This window comes from Eriocheir sinensis, chromosome 70 (assembly GCF_024679095.1).
Source record: "Eriocheir sinensis breed Jianghai 21 chromosome 70, ASM2467909v1, whole genome shotgun sequence".
In the NCBI taxonomy this organism is placed as follows: Eukaryota; Metazoa; Arthropoda; class Malacostraca; order Decapoda; family Varunidae; genus Eriocheir; species Eriocheir sinensis.
Genome location: NC_066578.1, coordinates 6,190,189 through 6,213,374, shown reverse-complemented (window position 1 = coordinate 6,213,374; position 23,186 = coordinate 6,190,189). Strand labels below are relative to the sequence as shown.

The following is a 23,186-nucleotide window of genomic DNA, read 5'->3' as shown; positions in this document are numbered from 1 at the left end:
ATAGATTAAAAAAAATGGATTACGGAATATAATAAGAGAAAGAAAAGTACAGTTGGATAATGATGTTTGATTCTCTAGATCGCAAAATTGAATTAAAGGAAAAGGGGGAGAAGAGCTGTCTTAGTGTCTTTTCTCTTCTAAATTTCAAATAACTAATGCTCATCCTTTTTCTTGATTACAAAACAAAAGATTAAGAAAGGAAAAACAGCTGGCTCTTGTCGGTGTTCTCAGAGGCTTCACAACCGAGAGAGCCCGGGTGCGATTCCCAGGCGGCGTGGAAAAATTTGGGCGGCTTTTCCGATACCCTACGCCCCTGTCCACCCAGAAGTGAATGGGTACCAGGTATTAATCGAGGGTTGTGTCCCGTCTCCTGGGGTCTGTTCCCTTCTATAATTCCTTCCCGTTCTGTCTCTTTCCGGCATATGACCACAGATGTTGCGCCGACTAAACGAATCTTTCCAACTTCCTCAGACGCTTCTTTCTCTCGCTTAAACAACTTCCAAAGGCCGAAAAGAAGATTAATCGGATTCTCATGAGTGTTTTTCACGTTCATGGTATAGAACGTTCGTCAAGGTACCACCAAGGCCATATAACTACCCATTGAAATGCCTCCAACAACTCCTACGAAAGCTTGAGCGCTGAAATGTTTAATAATATGACTTAATGATCTTCTTTTCTCTAGACTGAAATAGGATACGAGTTACATTAAAAGCACAGTTGGCTAATGCATCCCCACATCCATCTTCCATCACTAGATTACCTTCGCCTCCCACCGTCATTCTGTTGATAAGGTAACCCAATATTTAGCCGGACGTCGCTCCATCAGTACTTCATCAAAGCTTGTGCCCGACCATTCGTCTTCTTCGATCGTTGGGGCGTCTGTCCAAGGCCAAAACCTTCCCCCTCGCGGCTATCAGCTCTCCCTTTCTCGCCTCACTCCGGCCAGCTGGCTCGCGACACTTCCAGAGCATGTTAGATAAAACTGTCGACGGTGGCGCTTGTATACGTATAATTGCCTCGGTTCAAGTTGCAATAGGTTGGATCAGTCTTCTTTTTTTAGATCATGTAACTATATTTTGTTACATTTTTTTTTTTTTTTTTTTTTTTTACGTGAACACCTATATCGCCGGTAGGCTCTCTTGAGGGACCTGGATAGTAGTCGGCCCCAGCCCGTCATGGCGCAGGCAAGTGTTTATAGTGGCGCCATCTTCTCTTGTTGCAATGGACTGAATGGAAGTTGGATGTTGCTGTTGTTTTTTCAAATCATGGGACTATATTGTGTCGTTTTAATATTTGATCTCGATATTGACTTGGTTCGTTTTAAAATTACATAGTGATAGCATATTCCATAGTACTTTCTTCAACGTTTTGACTTGACACATTAAAAAGCATTATATGATGTGATTTGCGTATAGTGACTCCGCTTAAAAAAAAAATAGGCCTTAATAGTTAAAAAAAAATCAAGTTTGAGAGGTTTCCGTTGCTGTAAAACAATGACAACTTTACGTTCAACCTTCTAATAAAAAAAATGTTCTTAGAATCTTTTCCCACAGCGTCCATTACAGTCCGTGCGTGTTGTGGTTGCCTCCGAAACTCTATAATATATCGACTTTTGCTTTTTGCCCTTGAGATTATTTTTTTTACAGCAAAGGAGACAGCTTAAGGGCACAAAAACAGGAAACAATAATAAAAAAGCCGGCTACTCGCTGCTGCTATGCTTCCTCTGCTTTAAAATGCATCCACAGCTATAAAAAAACTCAACTTCACTTTCTAACTTCTAAAAAAAATTGTCATATGCTTTCGTAGAACATTCATTCACTACAGTCATTCCGTGTTGTGGCTGCGTTCAAAACTCTTTTCATAATACATCAACTGTTGTTTTTTGCTCTTGAGATGCTTCCTTTGCTTTAAAAAACTCAACTTTACTTTCTAACTTCTAAACAAAATTGTCATATGCTTTCGTAGATACTCCCTTTGCTATAAAAAACTCAACTTCACTTTCTAACTTCTAAAAAAAAATGTCATATGCTTTCGTAGATACTCCCTTTGCTATAAAAAACTCAACTTCACTTTCTAACTTCTAAAAAAAAATGTCATATGCTTTCATAGATACTCCCTTTGCTATAAAAACTAAACTTAACTTTATAACTTCTAAAAAAAAATGTCATATGCTTTCGTAGATACTCCTTTTGCTATAAAAAACTCAACTTCACTTTCTAACTTCTAAACAAAATTGTCATATGCTTTCATAGATACTCCCTTTGCTATAAAAAACTCAACTTCACTTTCTTACCGCTAAACAAAATTGTCATATGCTTTCGTAGATACTCCCTTTGCTATAAAAAACTAAACTTAACTTTCTAACTTCTAAAAAAAATTGTCATATGCTTTCGTAGATACTCCCTTTGCTATAAAAAAACTCAACTTCACTTTCTAACTTCTAAACAAAATTGTCATATGCTTTCGTAGATACTCCCTTTGCTATAAAAAAAACTCAACTTCACTTTCTAACTTCTAAAAAAAAATTGTCCTATGCTTTCGTAGATACTCCTTTTGCTATAAAAAACTCAACTTCACTTTCTAACTTCTAAACAAAATTGTCATATGCTTTCGTAGATACTCCCTTTACTATTTAAAACTCAACTTCATTTTCTAACTCCCCCCCCCAAAAAATGTCAAATTCTTTCGTAGAACATTCATTCATTACAGTTATTCCGTGTTGTGGCTGCGTCCAAAACACTCTTCCCCCTCACATCGACGGTCCTTTCCATCACTCCCAGACACTGTTCCCTGATGACACGACCTCTCAGGCTCAACAATGATTAATGTTTCCAATCTTCACCTACTCAGCGTGATGATTTATTATTTTTTGTCTCTTAACCTGGCCCTCTGCTCTTATATATTTTCGCTTTTTTTTTTTTCTCTCTCTCTCTCTCTCTCTCTCTCTCTCTCTCTCTCTCTCTACCTTTCTATCTACCAATCTTGTCAATGAGTCGTTTAATATTAAAAAAAATGGAATAAAAAACTCATTTCAACATCGCTTTTCATTTCTCGGTAAAGATAACGTCGGAAAATTTAATTAAAAGACGCCATTACGTAAGAGAAGTCACACGCACACACACGCACACGCGCACACACACACACACTTACCCTTACACCTCCCCCCCCCCCACACACACACATATAAACACTCCTCCCCTCCCCCCCTTTCACAAATATAAGTACTAACGGAGATGAAAAGATTGCCCAACTTCTACCGCACAATTCCCATCAAAATTAACTCACTTAAGAGACGTGTATCGGATTTTTGAGTGAAAAATCAACCAATATACACAATGGATTTACACTGGCACTGAGGAATCGAGTGTTACTTTTGGATACTGAAATTGACCTCTCTTTCGGCCACCTCTTTTGATTCTTTTTTAGGAGCAGCGAGCAGCGGGCTTTTTTTTTTATTTATTATTGTTTCCCTTTTTTTGTGCCCTTGAGCTTTCTCCTTTGTTGTAAAAAAAAAAAAAGTTATGCATGAAAACGAATAGGCACACACAAAAAAAGCGGTGAGAAATTGCCTTTAACACGTTCGCCGTATTCAGTATGCGTGACAGCGTGCCGCGGCCGCATAAATAGGGGACACTTAGTTAATCAAGCCACGCGCTTATTTATCGTGCGGAAAGTGCTTCACAATAATAACAGTTAGTAATGCTGGTTATAACATTTTTTACCTAATGATATGACGCCGTTACCATTAGTATAGTTTAGTACCCTCATGGCTAATCAACATCATATCTGAATGCGTAACTTTACATCATTGTTGTCGTTTTCATTATATACATCAACCACATGTTATTCATCTCCCGGTGAGTTCTATCGTGATTTAATAAGGATGCAAGTTTGTAATTAAGCCAAAGTCCGAAGCAAGTAGAAGAGAGGAGTAAGTGGCAACAGGTAACCAAACTCGAGTCATACCCGGCTGAGTGGTTAGCGTGCCGGCGCCGAGTTCAGGAGGACGCGGGTTCGAGTCCTGCCCGGTGCCACAGATGAGATTTTTCAGTCACCGCCAGAGGAGTCAGTTCAAGGGCATAAAGAGTAGGTAATAAATGTTAAAAAAAAAAGCCCGCTACCCATATGCTGTCCTGACAACCGTTCATAACAATCTACCTTCTTCCCTTCCCCTTTTCTCTTGCCCTCCCCTCCCTTGCCCCTCCTCTCCCCTCCCATTCTTTCCCCTCATCTCCCTTCCCTTCTTTACCCCTAACCTCCTCATCCCAACCTTACCGTCATTCCTCCTCCCCTCCCCTTCTCTTTCCCTTACCTCTCTTTCTCTGTTTCTCCATCTCTGTCTTTTATCTTTTCCTTTTCTTTGTTTCTCCCACCTCTCTTTATTTCTTCATCTTTCTCTAATCTTTTCCATTTCCTTGTCTCTCCTACCTCTCTCTCTCTTATCTTTCCCATCTCTTTGTTTCTCCTACCTCTATTTCCCTATATCTCCATCTCTTTTATTTTTTCCATCCCTCTGTTTCTCCTCTCTCAAGGGGCAACAAAATAGGAGACCAAAAAAATCCCACTAATCAATGTTCCCGCAAAAAGTAGTCAGAGCGAGAGGATTTTTTAACCCTCTGCTATTTTTTCGACAATATTAGAAACGAGTCCTAAAGCGACGTTCAAAAACACGGCAGGAACAAAAAAAACATCGTAAAGAGTAAATCTAAAATGTGGTCTTTCCGTTCCCGCTGCGGCCTCACACTCTGGTCGCTTTAAGTTCCACTGTATTCGTCGATGTCACTCTCACGTTCTCTTGTACCGACTCTTTTTCACGTTCAGCAACATTCATCATCATCATCACCAGCAGCGTTAGGAGAGGTGTCGATCCCTTGCCTCGTCAAGTATATATTATGACAACCGGATCCACTAGGGTGAGGATTTTTCATGGTGGTGGTGATGGTGGTGCTCTTAGTGTGTGGTAGTGTGGTGTTGGTGATGATAGTGTTGGTGGTAGATGTGGTGGATCTGTTGTTAGGGGTGGTAGTGGTGGTGATGATGGTGGTTTTGTTAGTGGTGGTTGTGGAGCTGAATAACGCTGGTGGTTGTTATGGTGATGGTGGTGGAGTTGGTTGTAGCAGTGGTGGTATAGTTGTGTTGGTTGTGGTGGTGGTGGTAATGTTAGTGGTGGTGGTGTTGGTGGTGGTGGTTAGCCTGGATAGTGGCGATGGTAGTGGTAGTTGTGGTTGTAGTGGAAGTCGTAGTAGTAGTGGTAGTCGTGGTAGTCGTAGTAGTAGTGGTAGTCGTGATAGTAGTGGTAGTCGTAGTAGTAGTGGTAGTCGTAACAGTAGTAGTGGTAGTCGTGGTGGTCCATATCTGAGCGGGCTGCCTCGTGCCGCCATTAAATTATTACCCCTGCCTGAATCTTGCAATACACTGGAAGACACGACACGAAGGCTTTTTTCTCTCTCTCTCTCATAGTGTAATTCTGTATCCTGCTGCTTTGCTATTCGGACACGTGCGCGGTTTCTGTTTCAGCGTGTCACGGGGATTCTCTCTTTCGACACTTTTTTTTTTTACAGCAGAGGAGACGGTGCATGGGCGTAAAATAATAATAATAATAATAATAATAATGATAGTAATAAAAGACCGCTACTTACTGCTTGATTTCTATAGTTTACATTATTACTAAGTTTCCTCTATTTTAGTTTCCCATTTTTCATCATTTCGCTCTTTTTCTCTATTTCAACATAATACTTGGTTTCTTTCCTTCGGTTTCTATCTTACGTCCAGTTACTCGGTTACTCTGGTTCACATTATTCATCCGTTTCTCTATTTTGGTTTCCCATTTTTCATCGTTTCGCTCTTTCTCTCCGTTTCAACATAATACTTGGTTACTTGATTTCCTGCATTTCGATATATTACTTTGTTTCTCCATTACGATATTTTACTTTCTCTCTTTCAACAAATAATTCGCGTTTTCTCTCATTGTTTCTCCATTACGATATTTTACTTTCTCTCTTTCAACAAATAATTCGCGTTTTCTCTCATTCCTCGCATTGTTCCATCTGTTTAAATTCAGCTCCGAGTGTAAATTTGTTTCATTTTGGTATAACATTTTCTTTGTCTCGATATTTTGCACTTGCTCGCTTTCAACATATAATTCGCGTTTTGTCTCATTTTTCGTACTGTTCCATCTGTTTTAATTTAATTCCGAACGTAAAATTCTTTCACTTCGATATATTAGTTTGTCTATTACGATATTTTCCTGTTTCTCTCTTTCATCACGTTATTTGCGTTTTCTCTTATTCCTCGCATTCCTCGTATGTTTAAATTCAATTCCGAGTGTAAATTTCTTTCACCTCGACATATTACTTTGTTTATTGCGATATTTTACAGTTTCTCTATTGCATCATATTACTCGCGTTTTCTCTTATCCCTCGCATTGTTTCTTCTGTATAAATTCAATTCGAGGCGTGAATTTGTTTTTCTTTTCGACATCAGGACACCTCTCCTCCCGAAATTGACCTCTCTTTCGGCCATCTCTTTTGATTCTTTTTTTTAGGAGCAGCGAGTAGCGGGCTTTTTTTTATTATTTCCTTTTTTTGTGTGCCCTTGAGCTGTCTCCTTTGTTGTAAAAAAAAATATATTACTTTCTCCTTTACGATTTTTGCACTTTCTCTCTATCAACATATCATTTGGTTTTTCTCTCATTCCTCGTATACTGTTCATTCTGTTTAAATTCGATTCCAAGTGTAAATTTCTTTCATTTCGATATATATATTACTTTGTGTCTTGCGCTGTTTTACTTTATCTCTCTCTTTCAGCCTTTCTTTCTTTCTTTCTTTCGTGTTTTCTTTTCTTTGTACCGTTCATTCTGTTTAAATTCAGTTCCGAGTGTAAATTTCTTTCATTTCGATATATATTACTTTGTATATTACGATGTATTACTCATTGTCTCTCTCTCTCTCTCTTTCCTTTTTTTTTCCATATTTCTTCGTGTTTCATTTCAATATATTACTTTGTATATTACGATGTATTACTCTTTGTCTCTCTTTCAGCCTTTCTTTCTTTCTCTTTTTCGTGTTTTCTCTTCTTCCTTGTATTGTTCGTTCTCTTAAACTTCAATTCCAAGCGTAAATATGTTTCATTTTTATATATCACTTTGTTTCTCTATTACAACAGTTACTTATTACTCTTTCTCTCTCTCCATATTATTCCTGTTTTCTCTTATTTATCTGTATTGTATTGTAATTATGTATGTGTTTGTGTTCAACGTGTGTGTGTTTGTTAGCATGTATGTTTGGGTGTGTGTGTTCTGTACCCATGTTGTTTTTGTTTTTTAGATGTTGTTTTTCATGTCCTCGATTCTGTCAATTATATTTTTACTGCTATTGTTGTCAAGTTTAGGGAAATGATTGTTGCAGTTGGAATGAAAAATAACAGCATTAGGCAAAAATAGATTAATAACAACAGCAGCAGTAGCAACAACAACAACATCAACATCAACGTCAACATCAACAACAACAACATCAACAACAACAACAAGAGAAGCAAAAGCAGGATCATCAAACAGATAATTCGTACAGTAATTAAAAAACAATATTGATAATGTTAATAATAATAATAACAATGAAAATAATAACAATAAAAAAACAATCATAATACAGAACAAGAACAGCGAGAACAAAAAAACGGAAAAGCAAGAGGAACAACAACAACATCAAGATCAAAAGACGAAACAAAAAAAAAACAAATAAAAAAAAACACTCTTGACAAAAAAGACCAACAGTACATTTCCAAGTTTTCCCAGAGGTCCGTTCTGGCCCCTAACTCTGGCCGGGGCTCAATTTGGACGGAGCGACAGGAAGGTGACCGCTGCCAACACCGCTGTCCACCCACTGCTACGCCGATGCTCTGAGCCTGAAGCCCGTGCTCTTAACCATGTCACCGCCCAGACACACACATTTGACAAGGCTTTCCAGGGGGTTGTGGGCATTTTCAAGGGTACTTTTATATCCCCTGTGGTAGTATGACGAAGCTCCTGTACCATAAACCCAAAATAACACTTCTGAGAACGTGATTTGTCTCCTTATAGGTCCAAATTCTTAACCATGTCACCGCCCAGACACACACATTTGACAAGGCTTTCCCTCTGTACCATGTAAGCAAAATAGCACCCCTGAGAACGCGATATAGCTATTTGGGTGATAGAGTGTGTTATAACATAGACGGATAAATAGGGAGTTAATTTAATAGATAGAGAGAGAGAGAGAAAGATATATAGATAGAGAGATATAAATATAGGCAGACAGACAGACAGATAGGTAGATATACAGATAAATAGATAGATAGATAGATAGAAAGATGTGAAAAGAAAATGTTCGCCGCTACAGATGATGTAATAATAATCTCTCCGTTTTATTTTTCATCACAATCAAACTGTTTCTCGCATGTCACGTGTTGGTCGACAAACAAAGAGAATGAAAATAACAAATAACATGCTTCCCAACACAAATGACAAAAAAAAAAAAAAATCCCTCATCAAAGCATCCTTCATTTCGTAAGTTTCTCGTGTGTCACTCTCAATATTAACAAGTGAAGTAATGTGATACCTTTCGTTCATTTTTACTGGTTGTGTGCGCGTGGGAGTGGCAGAGAAGGCAACAGTATTTAAATCACAGCTCTCCGACTCGTCTGCCTCCCGCATCATCAATTTCAAAAGGCAGACAAGGAGTATAATAGCGTTATCAGGAGTGTTATTTCGCGTCCAAGCTACAGAAGCATCGTCAAACTACCACCAGGGTCATGCAAGTACCTATGAAAATGCCCACAACTCCTAGAAAAGCCATGTGTGAGTCGCTTCCAAATCCCACATCAACAATTTCCAAAGGCCGAAAAGGTGGTAAATCGCTTTTTCAGGAGTGTTATTTTGCGTTCAAGGTACAGAAACATCGTCAAACTACCACCGGAGTCATGCAAGTACCTATGGAAAGGCCCACAACTTCTAGGAAAGCCATGTGTCAGACGCTTCCGCTTCCCACATCAACAATTTCCGAAAAGGTGGCAAATCGCTTTTTCAGGAGTGTTATTTCGCGTTCAGGTAGGTAGAACATCGTCAAACTACCAAAGGCCCACAACTTCTAGGAAAGCCATGTGTCAGACGCTTCCGCTTCCCACATCAACAATTTCCGAAAAGGTGGCAAATCGCTTTTTCAGGAGTGTTATTTCGCGTTCATGGTACAGAAGCATCGTCAAACTACCACCAGGGTCATGAAAGTACCTATGGAAAGGCCCACAACACCGAGGAAAGCCTTGACAAATGTGTGTGCTTTGGACCCGACATAGTAAGAACATGGCCCAAAGTCTTCCGTTCAAGCAAGATTTCGGGACTTTCTTGATGGCCCGAGAGCAGCAAAGCGGGAGGGTGACTGTGCTATATGGGTGGCGCCGGAGGGTGTCGACATAAGCCAGGGTGTTACGCCGAGGTGGAGGAGAGAGCAAGAGATCACGTTAGCAGTACAATAAATCACCATCATCATTAGGGGCAGCAGAAGGGCGTGGTGAAGCTTGGAGGTCCATGGTCCGTGCGGGGAACAGCAATCTCCTCCTATAAACTAACCTGACGTACATGACCCCGTTACGGTTCTAGGTATGAAAGGGAAACACACACACATTAGAAATCAAATCCGCTGTGTAAGATGATATAGGATGCCAGGGAGACCAAAACGCTGATTACTCCTGTTTACCTCCTCCGTTCATTTACGTTGTCAGATGAAAATAATGACGTAAAGGGAGAGAAGTGAGGAGTGAAGGGGTGATGGGTAGGAAGGTGATCACGCGAAGCAGTTCCATTTGCAGTGATTGTACGGTGAAACATAACACACACAGAGAGAGAGAGAGAGAGAGAGAGAGAGAGAGAGAGAGAGAGAGAGGAAAGCTATAAGATTATGCTAAAGGCTCAGATTTCCTTTCAGATGGGTTACGAAAAAGAGCAAAATCTGTACGAAAACTTGTAAAATTGAGCGTTCTCGTGTGTGTGTGTGTGTGTGTGTGTATGTGTGTGTGTGTGTGATTACGTATTCTCTCCGATACATATTTTAACTCCAGCAGGTTTAGTAAAGGTTGCTTGCCCTCCTCCTCCTCCTCCTCTTCCTCTTTCCCTTCCTCTCTCTCTCTCGGCATTTTCGGTTTCACTTTCCTTGCATTTCTTCTCTTTTTTTTTTTTTTTTTTTTTTTTTTGCCTCCTTGCTCGACAGAGAGAAATTGAACCAGCCTTCCCAGTCTTGAAGAGAGCGCGGAGAGGGGTCCAAGTTCCTCTCATCTTGTATTCCTGCTTTTACAGTCAATCCGCAGGTCCGTCATGTGGCAGGAATGTGTGTGGGAGAGAGAGAGAGAGAGAGAGAGAGAGAGAGAGAGAGAGAGAGAGAGAGAGAGAGAGAGAGAGAGAGAGAGAGAGAGACTAAGAAAGAATGAATAAAAAAGAAAAGAAAAGGAAGAAATAGAAAAAAATGAGAGAGAGAGAGAGAGAGAGAGAGAGAGAGAGAGAGAGAGAGAGAGAGAGAGAGAGAGAGAGAGAGAGAGAGAGAGAGAGAGAGAGAGTCAAAGAAGGAAAGAAAAAAAGAGAAACTAAGAAAGAAAGAATGAATAAAAAAGAAAAGAGAAGGAAGAAATAGAAGAGAGAGAGAGAGAGAGAGAGAGAGAGAGAGAGAGAGAGAGAGAGAGAGAGAGAGAGAGAGAGAGAATCAGCTATTCCGTTTTAAAAGCAAACGTCTTTCCTCCCTCGTACTGTGTATGTGTGTGTGTGTGTGTGTATGTATGTGTGTGTGTGTGTACTCAGTGTTCCGGAAGCCTGCCAGTCCGGACCGCACACACACACACACACACACACACACACACACACGCATGCTTCTAATTCTAAACGTACATACGAACACACACTTCTGACGCGGCCTTGGGGAGAGAAAGACCTCGATAGTATGTAGTAGTAGTAGTAGTAGTAGTAGTAGTAGTAGTAATAGTAGTAGCAGTAGTAGTATTGGTAGTAGTAGTAGTAGTAGTAGTAGTAGTAGTAGTAGTAGTAGTAGTAGTAGTAGTAGTCGTATGTTTTTCCTATTGAATTTGTACAACTTTTTTCTACTCAACTTTTGGTGGAAGGGATACTCTCTCTCTCTCTCTCTCTCTCTTTGTTCAGAACACATTGACCTTCTCCTATTGAATTTCCGCCTATTCCTGGATATCCAGCACACAATTTCTTTTATTTTCCTCTATTTTTCTTTCGATGTTTGTGTGTTTGTATGTTTGTCCGTCATATTTTTTTCTCCTTTCCCGTTTCCATTTTTTGAGTCTTGGCTTGCCCGATGCCGTGTATTTTTAAGCCTTTTTTGGTAGTATTGGCTTGCTGTTTGTCTCTCTCTCTCTCTCTCTCTCTCTGTTTATTCATTTATTCTCCTATCTATCACTTTATGTATCAACCATTTTACATCTCTCTCTGTACTATCTATCTATCTATCTATCTATACCTTTTTTTTTTTGCCTTTAAACTGATTCCTTTGCAGCAAAAAAAATCTATCTGTGTATCTATCTATTCAACAATCTATCTATCTATATATGTACCTCTCTCTCTCTCTCTCTCTCTCTCTCTCTCTCTCTTCTATAAGGCTTCGTCCCTTTAGAAAGACCGACGTCCTTTTAACGCAACGACGTCAAGAAGATTTACGGAAGATTTGTGCGGAGAGAGAGAGAGAGAGAGAGAGAGAGAGAGAGAGAGAGAGAGAGGGAGTTAGGCTCTTTGCAAACGGTTTTAGATTCATAGTTGAGTTTCTTGATCGCGTTTTCTTTCATTATTTATTTAAGGTTCAACGTCCATAATATATATTCTTGTTATTTGTATTTATAACAACCTCGCTAACCACTGGGCCAAGAGTTAATGCGATGGAGACGCGATGGAGCTGAGAGGGAAGGTCAGAATCATATATTTTCTTATCTATTTGAGAGACAGACGCCAACAGATACAGACAGACAGACAGACAGAGCACGTCCTGACAAATCTACCATTATGAGAAAGAATGGGGATGAGAGAGACAGAGACAGAGAAAGACATACATAGAGAGAAACAGACGGAGACCAATATTAAGAAAGAGTTTGGCCTAGCAAGTCTACCATTATTATCCAAACCAAATAGTTCTTGCCAAGTGTCACCAGAGAGAGAGAGAATGGGGCTGAGAGAGACAGATAGACAGAGAGAAGAGATAGCCATACACAGAGAAAGGGTGACAGACAGAGAGACAGAGATAGAGTAAGGGCTGGCAAGTCTAACATTATCACCCAGACGGTAAAAGACAGACAGAGATAGACATTCGCAGAGAGAGAGAGAGAGAGAGAGAGAGAGAGAGAGAGTATGGCCTGGCGAGTCTAAATATGATCATCCAACCAAATAGTTCCCTGCTAAGTGTCTCCAAACAGAAAGAATGGAGGTGACAGACAGACAGACAGGCATACACTCAGACCTACAGGCAAACAGACAGACAAAGAGATAGAGACAGACAGACAGACAGGCATACAGGCAGACCTACAGGCAAGCAGACAGACAGACAGACAGGCATACCGGCAGACCTACAGGCAAACAGACAGACAAAGAGATAGACAGACTGAAAGAGCCTCGCACGCGTATTTTATGCTCGTCCAGACCAAACAGTTCCATGCCAAGTGTCGCCAGATGCAATGTCATTACACGACAAGAACGTGTTGGAGAGGATAACGACGTGTATTTTTGCGCGGCATGACCCAAGTTGGAATGAACCATCAGCCATCCCAGGAAAAAAGAAACACACACACACACACACACACACACACACACACAGAGAGTCATATTGAGAGAGAGAGAGAGAGAGAGAGAGAGAGAGAGAGAGAGAGAGAGAGAGAGAGAGAGAGAGAGAGAAAGTATAAAGAAGAAAAGGAAAGGAAAGAAAAAAAGGAGAGAAAAGGGAAGAAATAAATAAATAAAGAGAAAAAAGGAAGGAAAGAAAAAATGAAACAAAAAAAATAAACAAAGAATAAAGGAAAGAAAGAAAAAAAGAAAGAAAACACGAAAAAAAAGTAAGAGAGAGAGAGAGAGAGAGAGAGAGAGAGAGAGAGAGAGAGAGAGAGAGTCACATTGAGAGAAAGAATAAGAAAGAAAAGGAAAGGAAAGGAAGAAAAAAAGAAAACAAAGAGAAAAGTAGACAAAGAAAAAAGGAGAGAAAGAAAAAAATGACAAATAAAAAGCAAAAAAGAAGTAAGAGAGAGAGAGAGAGAGAGAGAGAGAGAGAGAGAGAGAGAGAGAGAGAGAGCACTTTTCCTTCTAGTACAAATCATTTCGCGGAAGGAGGGAAGGCAGAAGTCTGGTCTAAACTCGAATTCTCAAACCCTCTCGATTCTCGCTACAACAAGACGTATTTCCCAAGGCCACAAAGGAGCCTAGCCGGATTCTCAAGAGTGTTTTTTCACGTTCATGATGTAGAAGCCTTGTCAAACTATCCCTAGGCTCATAATACTACTCATGGACATACTAGCACAACCTCTACGAAAGGCTTATCAAATGTGGGTGGGTGTGCTCTGAAATATTTGAGATTATGGGGACAGTTCAAACAAGGACACATCCAACAAGGCTTTCGTAGGGGCTATGTGCATTTCCAGTGGTAGATTTATGGCCCTGGATGTAGTGTGGCCGTTCTTCTGTACCATTAATGTGAAGAAACTGTGTATGCTTTGAAATAGTTGAGATTATGGGGATAGTTCAAACAAGGACATATTTAACAAGGCTTTCGTATAGGTTATGTGTATTTCCAGTTGTAGATTTATGACCCTGGATGTAGTTTGATCATTCCTCTGTACCATTAATGTGAAGAAACTGTGTATGCTCTGAAACAGTTGAGATTATGGGGATACTTCAAACAAGGACATATTTAACAAGGCTTTCGTAGGGGTTAAGCGGATTTCCATGGGTAGATTTATGACCCTGGATGTAGTTTGATCATTCTTTTATACCATTATAGTAAAAAAACACTCATTAGAACCCGATTAGCCTCCTTTGCGGTCTTTGGAAGCAGTTGATGTCGTAGGTGGATGTTTCCGAGAGTACTGACCATTGACGTTACTTAAACAATGCGACTCCCAGGTATATATATTTGACAAGGCTTTCGGAGGGGTTATGCGCATTTTCAGGGGTAGATTTATGGTCCTGGATGTAGTGTGGCCATTCTTCTGTACCTTTAATGTGAAGAAACACTCATTAGAAAGCGATTAATATCCTTTCTGGCATTTGAAGATAGTTGATGTGAAAGTTTGGGGCTTCTGAGAATAGCTAAATTTCTTTCTTTCTTTCTTTCTTTCTTTGTATTTCTTTCAGTTTTCTTTATTTACTCTCTATTTTCTCTCTTTCTTTCTTTCTTTCTTTCTTTCCTTTTCTTTCTTTCTTTCTTTCCCTCTTTCCTTATCTTTCTTTCTTTCATTGTATCTGTCTTTCAGTTTTTCTTTATATATTTTCTATTTTCTTTCTCTCTTTCTTTCTTTCTTTCTTTTCCTTATCTTTCTTTCTTTCTTTGTATCTTTCTTTCAGTTTTCTTTATCTACTCTCTATCTTCTCTCGTTTTCTCTCTTTCCTTCTTTTCCTTTCTTGGTGCCGGCGAGCGTCGAACACAGTGGTCTGGAGTCGTTCCCGGCCCGTCACTCCATTATAAAACTGGTCCCTTGCTCCACTTACCTCAGTTCAGGGCCAAATGACAGACAGCACGGTGTATTAGGCAGGGAGCTATCTGTCTCTGTCTCTGTCTGCCTCTCCTTCTTCCTCCCTTGCATTCTTTCATTCTTTATTTCTGTCAATTTTTCTTTGTCTTTTTTTTTGTCTCAGTTTCTCTCTTAGTTATTTTTTCCTTTTGTCTGTCTTACTTTTTCTTTCTTTCTCTTTTTGTGTTTTTTTCTGCCTTTCATTCCTTATTTCACTCTCTCTCTCTCTCTCTCTCTCTCTCTCTCTCTCTCTGTCTGTCTATCTATCTACCTATCTATATATCTAAGTAGCTATCTATCTATCTATCCATCTATTTCTTTATCTATCTCTATATATCTATCCCTATCTCACATTCTCCCTCACAAAACGTCTCCAAAAACAAGTTCCCGTATCACATCGCTCACCCAACTGGTCATCATTTCTCTTATGTGTCAACTTTTTAACCGAGCGACGACACTGGAAATGGAAATAACTGTATACGACATGCAAGGTCCTGGACGCCTTCCAAATCTATAACTTAAAGGAGACGTGATGGGGAGGACAAGAGCTCGGGGCGGGAGGGACAGAGAGAGAGGGAGATACGAGGCGAGCGTGGGCGAAGCGAAAGAATACAAGCGAAAGAGAGTGTTGTTTGCTTGATGGTCGGTCCGGAAAGGTGAAAATCAGAGGGAGTTTGATCATAAAAGGCGTTGGAAGGAAGGGAATTCGGTAGAGTGTGTTGCAAAGAAGAGGATTCAGTTTTGGGTGTTGCAAGGAAAGGAACTCAATCTGTGTGTTGCAAATGAAGGAAAGTTAGTCTAGTATGTTGGAAAAGAAGGGAATTCAGCCTATAAGTGTTGCAAGGAAGGGAGTTCAGACCTAGTGTGTTGCAAATAAGGGGATTCAGTCTTCCTTGTGTTGCAAATAAGGGGATTCGGTCTTCCTAGTGTTGCAAATAAGGGGATTCGGTCTTCCTTGTGTTGCAAAAGAAGGGAACTCGATCTCTAATGTGTTGCAAGACGGAAACCCAGTCTGGTGTGTTGCAAAGAAAGGAACGCAGTCTGTCGAGTGTTGCAAATAAGAGAATGCACTCTGTAATATGTTGCAAGGAAAATAATGAAATATGTAGTGTGTTGCGAAGAAGGGAAATGATTGTGTACGTAGAGTGTTGACGGTGTGGAATGTAAGAAGTCTGAATACTTTTTTAATATTATTTCTTTCTTTTCTAATCTATTTTTCTTTTTTTCTTTTCCTACTTTTCTTCTTCTTCTCCTCCTCCTCTTCCTCCTTCTACTGCTACTACTACTACTACTATTGCTACTATTTTTACTTATGAAAATCTCGTTATTTGATCTTTCCCATAAATTTAAGAACTTTTCAACAACTGAACTTCCGTGGCAGTGAGTTATAGGAGTTACCGCCGCGACGATTCGAAAATAATGCGGTGTACTTCTTCGGCGCGTTGTCCTTTTTCGGCCCCACATAGATTATAACCTTCAAAGAAAACATTTTTACTACAGGGGGTAACTACGAAGGGTTCTTTTTTTTATACAGCTAAAGAAACAGCTCAAGGGCTAATCGCTGCTCCCACAAAGACAAAAATAATGAGCGGCCAAAAGCGAGGTTAAATTTGTTCATTATATATAAGTCCTCCATGATATTGTTCTATATTTCACTCCGTAGCAGATGCAAAACCCTTCCCGCTTTTCATTTCACTTCGTAGTTCGTGTCCTCAAAAACAACAACAAAAAAATATCGATTATCTTTTGAAATCTGGAGCGGAATCGGTTCAGATATTGAGCTCTGTGGAATACGCGTGTGTGTGTGTGTGTGTGTGTGTGTGTGTGTGTGTGTGTGTGTGTGTGTGTTAAACGGAGTACACACACACACACACACACACACACACACACACACATTTTGCATATACCAGAATATCAAAATTGTGGCTTTCGGAGAGATCTGATGCTCGTAAACATTGGAAAAACTTAAACGTTTCTGTTAATGTTTAGTGCGTTAATAATTCTACCCATGTGATAATTTTCCTGTGATATGCGGGGCTGAGCTTTTTGTTTGCGTTTCAATAAAGCTAAATAAAATATGACAAAAAATGTAATGTCCGGAAAAATACATTCAATTACGGGGACATTGTCAAGTTATTTCCGTAAAAGTTTAGTAGACGGAAATATGAGCGTGTGAATATTATTACGAGTAGCACTGACAGAAGCGGTGTTTATGAATGGTGATTGTATGGTGAAAATAAAAATAGGTATGAATGTATGCGAAAATAATGTCAGATAAAAAGAACAGTTGTAGCGTTAATTAGTTGGATTACGAAATGGATGTACGAGTTTGTTTCCATATCATTGTAGGGAGATTATGTGAGTGAATGATGATGATGATGATAGTAATGATAACACTAGTAATAATAATAATGATAATAATAATAATAATAATAATAATAATAATAATAATAATAATAATAATAATAATAATAATAATAATAATAATAATAATAATGATAATGATAATAACGATAAAATTAAAAAGAGCTAACAAGAAAAACACAAGAAAACAACAAAAACAAACAAAAAAACACTTTACAACACCTCTAAGCAAAATCACTAACAAAAAAAAAAAAAAAACACGCCAAACACACACACACACACACACACACACACACACACACACACGCACACGGGGGAAGGAAGCAGATCATTACCTTGCCGCTGAGTCACGCACGACAGGTGGGAGGGAGCGGGGACTGGGCGGCGGCGAGCGTAACAGAGGGAGAAGGCATGTAGGACGGAGCGCTTGAGGGGACCAGCAACCATATTCTCCTACGCTTCGCCGCTCACACTCACATACTCACATTTGACAGGGCTTTCGTAGGGGATCGGGGCATTTCCAGAGGTAGTTTAAAGACCCTGGTAGTAGTTTGACCCTTCCTCTGTACCCTGAAGCTAAGAAAACAGTTATTAGAACCCGATTGATACCCTCTTTGACCTTTACAAGTAGCTGATGTGAGAAGCGAAAGTATCTTATAAAACCAACCGCTATTTTGAAGGAAAGAACTGGTGAGGGAGAGCGAGAGAGGGAGAGAGAGAGGTGTGTTATGGATATACAAGGGAAGCATTGATGAAACGCAAGATAATGAGTATATGAGAGGAGGGAGAGGTGAGTGGGGAGAGGGAAGAAGTGGAAATGGGGAAGGGGATATGTGGAAGGAGCGTTAGGTAAGAAGGCAACAAGAAAAGAAATAGAGGATAAGGAAAGAAAGATAAAGGAAGGGAAATAAGGAAAGAAGTGGTGAGGGAGGACGAGATGAAAAGAAAATAAGGTGCAGGAAAAAGAATATGAATGAAAACGGTGAAGAAAAAGGAGAACAAGAGAGACATTGATGAAGGAGAGTGAATGCGGAGGAGGAGGAAGCGGAGGAAGTTGAAAGTGAGTAGGATCGAAGGAGAAGGGAGGTGTGGATAGGAGGAAGAGGAGGAGGAGGAGGAGGAGGAGGGGAAGATTGGAAGGCCGGAGGGAAGTGGCCGTGAAATGGATGACTGGCGTGTCCTTCTACATTTTCGTGACCATATACTCACATTTTTTCCCCCATTTTTGAGGTGCCGTTTTTTGTTGTTCTCGTTGTTTTCTTCTGCACTCTTCCGATATCCCTTCCTTCCTACATTCCTCTCGGTAATATCTTATGGTTCCGCTTCCTTTGTCCTTACGTGATTCCAGAAGTCATTCCCGCCTACATTCCTCCGTCACGAATTTTGTTGTGGTTCTGATTTTGACTTTTTTTTTTTTTTTTTTTGTGTGTGTGTGTGTGTGTGTGTGTGTGTGTGTGTGTGTGTGTATTCTTATTCTTTCTAGTTCTTCTTTTAATTTTTTTTTTTTTACATAGATCTATATGTTTTTTTTAATCTTTTTTTTATCTATAACATTATATTCATAGACATAATGCAACCCTTCGCCGTAAATGCTTTAGGCCTTTTATTGAAAATACAAAAGGGTTACAATACATTAATGCTATTTAAAGCGATTACCCTCATTACAGCCAAAACAATTGCAATAATAAACTTATTGATACTGATAGAAATGTGATTTTTATAATAATAAAATAATTATAATTTTAATAATTGTTATATATAAATTAAAACAACAACAACAACAACAACAACAACAACAACAACAATAATAATAATCATAATCATAATAATAATAATAATAATAATAATAATAATAATAATAATAATAACAATAATAATGATAAAACCTCCTCCACAGTTAACCTTCACACCGTGCCTCGAGGCGGTGTCTCGTGACCTGGCAGCGGGGGGCAGCGGGGGGCGGCGTGCCAGCCTTCCCAGCCGAGCAGCGGTGTTATTGCTTCCCCAGGCATGCCGGGGCTCGCGGAGACGTTTAGCCTCCCTCAGCCTGGTGGGGTGTAGCCATGGTTACCTTTGACGGGGCGGATGATTACTGAGCCTCCTCAAGACTGTGCCTCGATCATCAACACCTTACTGATGCAGCGACGTGATCCAAGGGCTGGCCAGGACCAGGTGCTTGTGTTCTATTAGAAGTGGTGGTAGTAGTAGTAGTAGTAACAATAGTATATATATATATATATATATATATATATATATATATATATATATATATATATATATATATATATATATATATATATACATTAATGTTTGTTAATATACTTCCTCTGATTTTGATTTCTTCGCGGGAGCAGCGGTCAGCGGGTGTTTTTATTATCCTTTGCTGAAGGATATTTATGTAATATTATATAATTATTATCATTATCATTATTATTTGTAGATGTTATTACTATCACTAATTAATAAATGTGAGTACTCATTACTTGTTCTTTACACTGCTGAAAACTTTCGTCCCACACGAACGCTCCCTCCAGCATAAACAATCGAGATTCGAAGGTCGTGGCGCCGCGCCAGTTGCTCGTTTAGCCGCGGGGCGGGCATACGCGTGGCGGGCACGGTTACGCTAATCCGCTAACCGCTAATTAGCGAAACTAACTTTTTCGTTAGCTTATTAGCGTTTTCGCTAACTTTGAAAACAGTTAGCGGACCAATTAGCTTCCGCAAAATGTAGTTCCTCGTCCGCTAACTTTAAGTCCACTAAAAATTCATACAGGTTTGTCCTTGTCCGTTGTGGGCAGACACGGCACCAGGTGAGCCACACGGCGCAATAATTCCACGGCCTCCACTTTTGGGTAAATGACGCCTTAAAGTAGTGTGGAAAATATAACGGACCAGACATTTGAATTGATAAGTGTCGTTACGAAGTGGCTGATCCCGGGACAGAGAGGTGTGTGTGAGTGACGGCATGGAGAGGGCGGAGGCGGAGGAAAGCACTCCAGGAGGTGTTGTGAGGCTGTGCGGCCCGCAGCAGAAAACTCAACGCCGCGGGATGGACGGTGAGTAACAAGTGCTCTAAATGAATGCTCGTTGTCCCTCGTCCCGTCATCCATTGAGGTAGTTTCGCCATTTTCTTCTACATTTTCCGTGGCAAGGCTTAGTTAGGGGAGACTCAACAAACGTGGGTAACAGTAAGACGATAACTTCTAGGGTTGTATATGTTGCGTTTCTCTGTGATGAAGGATGACTAGGTAAAAATTGAATGCTCGTTGTCCCTCCTACCGTTTTCTGTTGTTGTAGTTTCTCCATTTTCTTTTACATTTTCCGTGGCAAGGCTTAGTTAGGGGACACTCAACAGACGTGGGTAACAGTTGGACGATACTTTCAAGGATTGTATATGTTGTAGTTTCTCCATTTTCTTACATAGATTTTCCGCGGCAAGGCTTACTTAGGGGATACTCAACAAACGGAACATAAAGACGATAACTTCTAGGAAAAAGTGGTGAGGGAGGACGAGATGAGAAGAAAACGAAGGTGCAGGAAAAGGAATATGAATGAAAGCGGTGAATAAAGAGGAGAACAAGCGAGACATTGAGGGAGGAAAGTGAATGTGAAGGAGTACATAACTATAACCTGCCTATATGTTGTGTTTCTCTGTGATAAGCGACGAGTAGGTCACAAGTGAATGCTCGTCCCCCGTCCCGTGTTCCGTAGAATAGCAGTTTCGCCATTGCACACATTTTCCGTGGCAAGGCTCAGTTTTAGGGGATACTCAACAAACCTGGTTAACAGTAAGACAATCATTTCTCGGGTTATATATTTTGTGTTTCTCCTCTGTGATGAACGTTAGCACGGTGTTAGGGCTGTATGGAGACAAAAAGGAAACAGAAAGAAGAATTGTAGAGCTAGCAAAAGTGTTCCTCTCGCAGGGCAAAAATGCTTGAATAAGTGCAAGGGAAAGCAATGAAAATAAGTGATTCAAGCAACAAACTGAAATTTATAGTGCAATATTGTATTACAGTGAGGAAAGTGTCATTGATAAGCAAATTGTGTGAATGAACAAAAGAGGAACGAGAGGAGGAGGACCTAAGAAGCGATACAAAGCGTTACAGGTTAAAAGAAGAAGAAGAGCGATACAAAGCGTTACAGGTTAAAAGAAGAAGAAGAACAAGTCGAGTAGGTAACAATTGTGATGATTGATTGACAGTTTTTTGTTGCAAGTAAACAACAAAGGAGAAGGGAGGAGCATGCCATCCCAACCCCCAGGCAGTACAGAGTGTGATTATACAACTAAGGATACATGTGGAAATAGCACCAGGAAACTAAAAAGATACATTGGTAGGGGAAGTGAATGCTCGTTGTCCCCCATCCCGTGTTCCGTGTGGCAGGCTCTCCATTTTCCCACACAGGTTGACCGCGGCGAGGCTCAGTTAGGGGCGACTCAAGCAATCGTTGGTGGTAACATAATGGCCATTGCTAGGCTTATAAGTGTTGTGTTTCTCCATTCTTGTGACGAACGTATAGATGGATTGTGTGTATTTGTGAATTTAGCCTATCCAAGCCTGTAATTCTGGTATATTCTGGGGGGGACTAGAAGGCTTCATAGGGATTCACAGGGCTTCAAGGGGATTGTTTTTAGTTTAGTAGTTTTAGGGGCATTTTGAAAACATTTTTGGGGGGCTATAGTCCCTCTAGCCACCCCCCCCCCCTCAGAAATTACGGCCCTGCTCCCAGATACACTCACAAATTAAGGCTTTATCGAGTTTGGGATATATTTCTTTTATTGCCATTTTGTTTTGGGTGGTTTTGTTTTCCATTTGATAGTTGTTTTTGTTTTAAGTTTATTTGAGTGGTTTATATGGTATCATCTCTCTCTCTCTCTCTCTCTCTCTCTCTCTCTCTCTCTCTCTCTCATTAACGACAGTAGGCTACATAATATCTTCCCCGTATGGTCTAATTATGTTTTCGTCTGAGGTTATTAATTTTTGAGAACAGTTTCTTTTTAAATATGAAGGTTATATGTAATCCGCTTTAATTACTTCAACTGTTCATTCTTTTCACCATTAACATGTTTGAGATACTAAAAACAACAACCTCTCCGTTATTTTATTTATTTAGATTTTTTTTATTTTCTTAGTGGATTGTTTTTCATCTCTTTCTGAACTTGCTCCATTTTTCAAGATATTTTCTCCTTCTCCTCCTCCTCCTCCTCTTCTTAAGTAATCTTCTCTTCCTCCTCTTCCTCCTCCTCCTCCTTGGTCATTCTCATTCTTTGCCTCCTCCTCCTCCTCCTCCTCGTCCGCCTCCTTCTCCTCGTCCTCCTCCTTCTCTCCCTCATCTTCTACTCCTCGCTACTCTCCAGGAAGGCTGTGAAGTGGTCTATCTTGGAAATTGGGGAAGGTAGCCTCGGGCCGCCCCTCAACCCCTCCCGTTCCCCCCTACTCTGCCCCCCACTCCTCCTCTCACACCATATCCCTCCTCTCTCTTCCTTCCCCTACTCCTTCCCCTCTTCCTTTCTCTCCCCTCCGTTTCCACATCTTTCTCCCTTTCCCACATTTTTCCTCTCTCTCTCTCTCTCTCTCTCTCTCTCTCTCCCACTTCGTTCCCAGACCTTCCTTCCCTTTCCATCCCTTTCCTATTCCTCCCTTTTCTCCCCATCCCATTTTCTTTTCAATTTCTCCCCCCCCCACACCCTTCCTCCCTCTCTCTCTCTCTCTCTCTTTTCTCTCCCTCTCTCTTCGTTCCCCCTCCTCTCCCTTCCTCACCCCATTCCCCCTCTCCCTCCACTACATCGCTCCTTCTCTCTCCTTCTCCAACCACCCCTCTCCCCACACCGTCCACCCATCGCCCGCAGTCCTCCCCACCTCCACTCAGGCCCCAAGCGTCGTGGTCACTTAGTTTTATTGTCGCCGTCCAGCTCTTCAGGAGGCTTATTTCTCTCAGTCTCGTATTCTCGTAACTTAACATTGTCGATTTCTGTGTCCTGTTCTGCATCTTTAAGGGTCTTTGTGGTGGTGATGATGATGGTTAGTGTGTTTAGTGAAGGGTTTTATAGGCTAGAAATTCCTTTATGATTCAAT

General features: G+C 40.4%; 1 long non-coding RNA gene across 8 annotated transcripts in view; it reads left to right on the top strand.

Annotated features, from left to right (window-relative positions):
- The window catches only part of LOC126988783 (uncharacterized), a 144,344-nt gene that overhangs the window by 6,954 nt on the left and 114,204 nt on the right, over positions 1 to 23,186 (top strand). For 5 of the 8 annotated variants that reach the window (XR_007742520.1, XR_007742521.1, XR_007742525.1 and 2 more), the window contains exon 2: positions 19,007 to 19,281. This is a non-coding gene — a long non-coding RNA (uncharacterized LOC126988783). Of the gene's footprint in view, positions 1 to 19,006; positions 19,344 to 23,186 lie in introns of those variants that run through there. The other 3 variants (XR_007742526.1, XR_007742527.1, XR_007742522.1) reach the window with 1 other exon arrangement.